At 41.5% G+C, this 6,000-nt stretch overlaps 1 protein-coding gene across 2 annotated transcripts in view; it reads right to left on the minus strand.

Annotated features, from left to right (window-relative positions):
- LOC119450571 (uncharacterized) overlaps nt 1-6,000 on the minus strand; it is a 68,145-nt gene that overhangs the window by 46,296 nt on the left and 15,849 nt on the right. The gene's annotated exons all lie outside the window — the stretch shown is intronic.

A 6,000-nucleotide genomic window follows, 5' to 3' on the forward strand; every position in this document is an offset into this window, starting at 1 on the left:
CCTATAGATATTTGCCCACCTAACTTAAAACTATAAGAGTTGCAGTGCATATGATGCTTGTTCTAGACACTGGTATTTTAAACAAAAATGCTCTTAGAATCAGATATAATGCTTTTTCAATTCATCCAGCCAGTAAATGAAGTCGTACACATATCATTATAATTTGGACTTGCAGGTTGAACATATTCTGACCTGAGCAGCGCCAAGCAGAATGAATAGACTGAATGCCAACTGTGTTGACCAAATACACAGGATGAAACAAAAAATATGGAAAGGGACCCCAAAGTATTAGAAATACTTCTTTACAGCTGTAGAATTAGGGCTTGTTGGTTGATTGTCACTATTAAAATTACACTAAAGCCAATAAGACTGTTCTGTATGGTGTAGTTGAAATCAAATTCATTTGACGAGCAACCTTGCAATAACCAGCAAACATGGCAAGAGCAAGAAGACATGTGCGAAATAGTGTGCTTTTTTAATAATAGAGCATCAATACAATGAACTACCTACCAGTTAGCTATGTGTTCTATGCTGTATTGACTTGAAAAAAAAAAGAAAAATAATGTAACTGGACATAGACTCGCAATTGCTACAATGCCTACTTGCATGAATGGGGATAGCTTGACAAGAATATTAAAAAATGGGAGAGAAAAAGCAAGCTTACTATAGAACACTTCAGAACTGTAGTAACTGCAGCACAGTGAATACTGGCCTTAATGTATCATTTCAAGAAGTTTGAGTTCATCAAATATGTATTTTCCAGTGGCAGTTATTCTTGGAACAAGACAGAAATAATCGTGAATATGAATGTTAAACTAAGGTAAGCACACTGTGTGCTTACACCTATGATATATTTGGCCCATTACACTTTGAATTCTTATATGTGCAGAAGTTGCACAAGAGTGTAGTGTAAACACTAAAAATTCGGAAATAAAATCCTACAGCACAGGAAACAGTTTCAAAACAAGAAAACCAAAATGCAAAGTGATAAATAGTGTGTACTAAGCAAAATTTAAATGTAACTTGCAGCTAAGCGATTGATGCAAGAAAAAATACTTAACATCAGGACATGTTAGGTCTACTTTTAATAGAACACAATAAGATGTGCATAGCAGCTATGAACACAAACAGCAAGTTGCATAAATATTTGGCCTATTTAGTAAGCTGTGTTGACTAATGTCGATTAACTTATGATACCAAGATGCTACTTTTTGGAACACGTACACTACATACATACCTGACCCGCCCATCCAGATTACACGTTGCACAACGGCAGGCATAGCCAAGGGGTCTGGTGGCTCCTCCGTTATGTGGGCACTGTTATGGGTCACAGCCTCGCCACTATAAAATAAGTTCTGTGTTAACTTATAGCAGTGGCACACAGCTTTATAAAGCTGTCAAATTGTCTAGACATGCATGGAGCATCTAAATATAGTCACAAAAACAATGTTTGCATTATTGCAGGGTGGCAACAGAGCACAAAGTAGAAGTCACTGATGAATGTCTTGATAATGGGGACCCTTTGATCACAGTAAAATTATTGACACGCAGCAGCACATAGCAAAGAAATGCTTGTTTACAAAACAATTCATTTTTTTTCATGACTCAGTTTAACTTTCCCCTGTTATGTTTAGTTACGTATAAGGTATGTCAAAACATCTTGTCTTAAAAAGTAAGTTGGACTAGTAGCAAGCTGTGATTGATTAATTTTTTTTCTCTCTAAAACTGTCGTAAACCGAAAACTTCATAAGCAGATATTATTTGCAACGTCGAGGCAAGGAGACATGGCAAGGAAACAAGTTTCCTTGGACAAGTAGATATGAAACAAGTTTCCTTGCCTTGTAAGCTAGGAAACGTCATTGCAATAAGAATCAGTGAAGAAGCAAATGTGTCGTTATTATGCAACTTCAGCAGAAAAGCGGGAGCTCACGCGCCGCACGCACATGATGAACACGATTATTTTCGAACGTTATATTTCTCATCGGAAGAAAACGCTTATCAAGATTTTCAATTTCGCATCGAAGAAATAAACTTGCGTAACTAAGTGCTGACAACCAGCGTTCAGCAAGCATCAGCACAGGTATCACTGTTGTCGCGGGACTTCTATTTCATACGCTCGCGCACGCTATGCACACACGAGAAGCTCACACAATACGCGTGTAGTTAGCCAGCATGATTACTTACCTTTTGAATGGTACGACGCGGTCGCGAAGCGCTCTCCAAGTTGCCGGTGCTGCGTCGACGATGTTACTCCCCGCATACATGCCGCTGCGTAGTGGACGAGCTGAGGCGCGTTAACACACATTATTTCTTTGCGACGTCGACCCAACTTTCCAGAACGAGAACAGTTAGTTAGTTAGTTAGGTAAGGTTTTATGGCGCAAAAGCAACTAAGGCTATGATGCGCCATGCACAGGATGAAAATATATAATTTGATGAAAGTGCTTCAAGCAACAAAGATCATTAGTTAAAATTTGTTTAAGAAACCTGTTTCATCTAAAAACTTAAAAACATTGTCTAGAGATACAAGTGCATTTTCAGCTAGGATCAGGGAGGGATGAAGTGGTGTTAGTGTTTTGTAAAGTTCATAAAAATATTTCTGTCTTTTTTCCTCCAACGCCGGACATGTTATTAAAATGTGATTCACAGTTAGCAATTCTTGGCATTGGTCACAGACCGCTTGTTCTTCACTTTTCAATAAAAAGTTATGCGTGAGATGTGTGTGTCCGATGCGAACGCGACATAGAATGACTTCCATAAACCGTTCTTGGTGGTATGATGTCTTCCACTCCTGCAGTATGGGCTTTACTATTTGTAGCTTGTTATTTTCTTGACAGCCCCAATCCTGTTGCCACTTTGAGGTGATCGCAGCACGGACCACCCGGACACATTCCTTGAATGGAAGATTTATCTCTGTAATTTTTTCACGGCCAGCCATTGCTGCGCATTTGTCCGCCTTTTCATTTCCCGGGATTCCCATGTGGCTTGGAATCCAGCAGAGACGAATTACTTGACCATGTTTTTCACTTTTGCCGAGCGTTTTCAAGATGTAGCCGAGAAAGGGTTCGCACTCTGATTTTCTATGGAGGGAATTAGGTAAACTGAGGGAATCTGTGTAGACAACTGCTTTTTTATACTCTACTGTAACTATTTTTTCTAAGGCCATGAGCAGGGCATATACTTCGGCTGTGAAAACCGAAGCAAACTGTGGTAACCTAAGACAGTGTTCCCAGTGTTCCGATACGACTGCGCTTCCAACATGTTGCTTTGTCTTGGAACCGTCAGTGTAGAACTCGGTGTAGTCATTGTATTTTTCTTGTAATTGTGAAAAATCTTGCCTTATGTGTTCAAGCGGTGTTTCTTTTTTCTTGTGGCGTGTCAGAGTAAAATCACAAAAATGTGCGAAATCATACCACGGGGGCAGTCTATTCGGTGTTTCGGCGACCTTGAGAGCTTCGCTCGGAACATTGTATTTTTGGCACATATCTTCAAATCGAAGGATAAGTGGTCTCACACTGTGTGGTTTGTTGGCATAGTGTATTCTGTTTGTGGTGTAGGTAACAAGAGTGTGGCATATATGATTAGGTAGAGCTGTGATTCTAAGCACGTATGAAATTGTGAGCAAAGCTCTTCGGTGCTCCAAACAGGGTTCGTTACTCTCGGCATACAGGCTTTCTATTGGGGAGGTCCTGTACGCGCCAGTTGCTAAGCGCAGTCCGTGGTTGTGTGTGGGATCAAGACGTTTGATGTACGACTGCCTTGCTGACCCGTAAACTATGCAACCGTAGTCAAGAATGCTGCGCACGACAGAGCGGTAAATACGTAAGAGGCACGTTCGGTCGGCGCCCCAATGTTTACGTGATAGGACCTTCAGGATGTTAAGCGCTTTGTTTGCCTTAGTTTTGATGCTGTTAATGTGGGCAATGAAGTTTAGTTTACTGTCGAAAATTATTCCTAAGAACTTTTGTTCGTGTTTGACCGGTAATGGGCTTTGATTTAACTTGAGAACTGGGTCCGGGTGTAACCCCCTTTTTTGTGAAAACACGACTGCCACAGTTTTTTGTGTAGAAAAACGAAATCCATTTTTATCGGCCCATTGCGTCAACTTGTTTATTGTTATCTGGGTTTGTCTTTCGCATGTAGACATACCCGAGGCACGGCATGCAATTTGAAGGTCGTCTACGTATAAAGAGTACATAATGTTGGACGGAATAACTGCATTTATCGAATTCATCTTCACCACGAAAAGAGTGGTGCTTAATACGCAACCCTGTGGGACACCATTTTCTTGGACGAAGACGCGGGACAGTGTTGCCCCCAGACGGACTTGAAATGTTCGGTTTGTCAGAAAATCAGCCAGACAGTTGAGCATTCTGCCGCGTATTCCTAGTGTTGCTAGATCTTGTAAAATGCCATACCTCCATGTGGTGTCGTATGCCTTTTCTAAGTCGAAAAACACCGCTAGACAGTGCTGTTTGTAAAGGAATGCCTCACGTATGGTATGTTCAAGGCGAACAAGATGGTCAGTTGTTGAGCACCCTTTCTTGTAGCCACACTGGTGAGTATCTAGCAAGTTATCTGTTTCGAGAACGTGTGTTAGTCTTATATTTATTATGCTTTCGTATGATTTAGCGAGGCAACTTGTTAGTGCTATAGGTCTGTAGCTGTGAGGTGTGTTTGGTGACTTTCCCGCCTTCAGGAAGGGAACAATAACAGCCTTTTTCCACTCTGAAGGCATTTTACCTGTTTCCCAAATCGTGTTAAAAAAACGCAACAAGGCCTCCACCGCTTTCTGGGACAATTGGGCCAGCATAGCGTAATGTATTTTGTCAGGACCCGGTGCTGTTTTCTTACCCGAAGAGATTACTCTGTTTATTTCATGCAGTGTTAAAGGGGCATTGAACGGTCTATCTGAACTTCCGGTTGTCGGAAGCTTTTGTTTTTCTGCGGACTGTTTGTGTTTGAGAAATGTTATGGAATAGTTTGCCGAGCTAGATATGGTGTAGAAGTGCTGGCCTAATATGTCTGCTTGTTCCTGAAGACTTGTTTGCGTGCCTGGAGTTGAGAGTACGGGGATCGTGTAGGGAGCATAGTCGCCCCTAAACTTGTGAACCTGGTCCCACATTCTCTTGGATGTTATTGAGCTGTTAATCGATGAGATATAATTTTTCCATGAATTTCGTTCTGCTTGCCTACGGATATACCTCGCCTTTGCTTTCGCTTTTTTGAATGATAACAGATTATCTTGGGTTGGGTACCTTCGGAAGATGCCCCACGCTTTGTTTTGAAATTTTTTGGCTTCTGTGCATTCGTTCGTCCACCAGGGTTTTAGTTTTTTCCTTAAGAATCCAGAAGATTGGGGAATAGCCTCTTCCGCCGCAGCAACTATGCAGGTAGTAATCCTCTCATTCGCTTCGTCTATGCTTAGGTCATCTAAGGTCAGTTTATCTAGACTAGCTTTTCGGTGAAGAGAGGCCAATTTGCAAGGTGAAGTTTCCAACGGGGTGGTCTAGAAGGTAGGGTAGGTAGCTTGGAGGTTGGTTTTATGATTGCAGGCATATGGTCACTACCATAAGGATTATCTATAATATTCCATTGGAAATCACTATAGAGAGACGGAGAGCACAGTGCTAGATCCAGACAGCTCATAGCTCCTGTGCTTGGAGAGCAGTAGGTTGTAGCACCAGTGTTTAAAAGGCATATGTCATTCGCTAGGATAAAATCTTCAAGTGTTTGTCCCCTGGTGTCGTTTGTTTTGCTACCCCATAAGGTGTTATGTGCGTTAAAATCACCCACTATTAAAAAAGGTTCAGGTAGCTGATTTAAAATTAACTCTAGGTCTCTTACTGTAAAATGTGATTGTGGTGGAATGTATAGCGAACAAATGGTGATGGTTTTGTGCGCTAAAATGGTGACAGCAACGGCTTCTATGTGACTGCTAATGGCAACTTCTCTGGCTGCAATACCTCCCTGCAGAACAATGGCTACACCACCCGAAAGC

Source organism: Dermacentor silvarum, chromosome 4, assembly GCF_013339745.2.
Source record: "Dermacentor silvarum isolate Dsil-2018 chromosome 4, BIME_Dsil_1.4, whole genome shotgun sequence".
NCBI lineage: Eukaryota > Metazoa > Arthropoda > Arachnida > Ixodida > Ixodidae > Dermacentor > Dermacentor silvarum.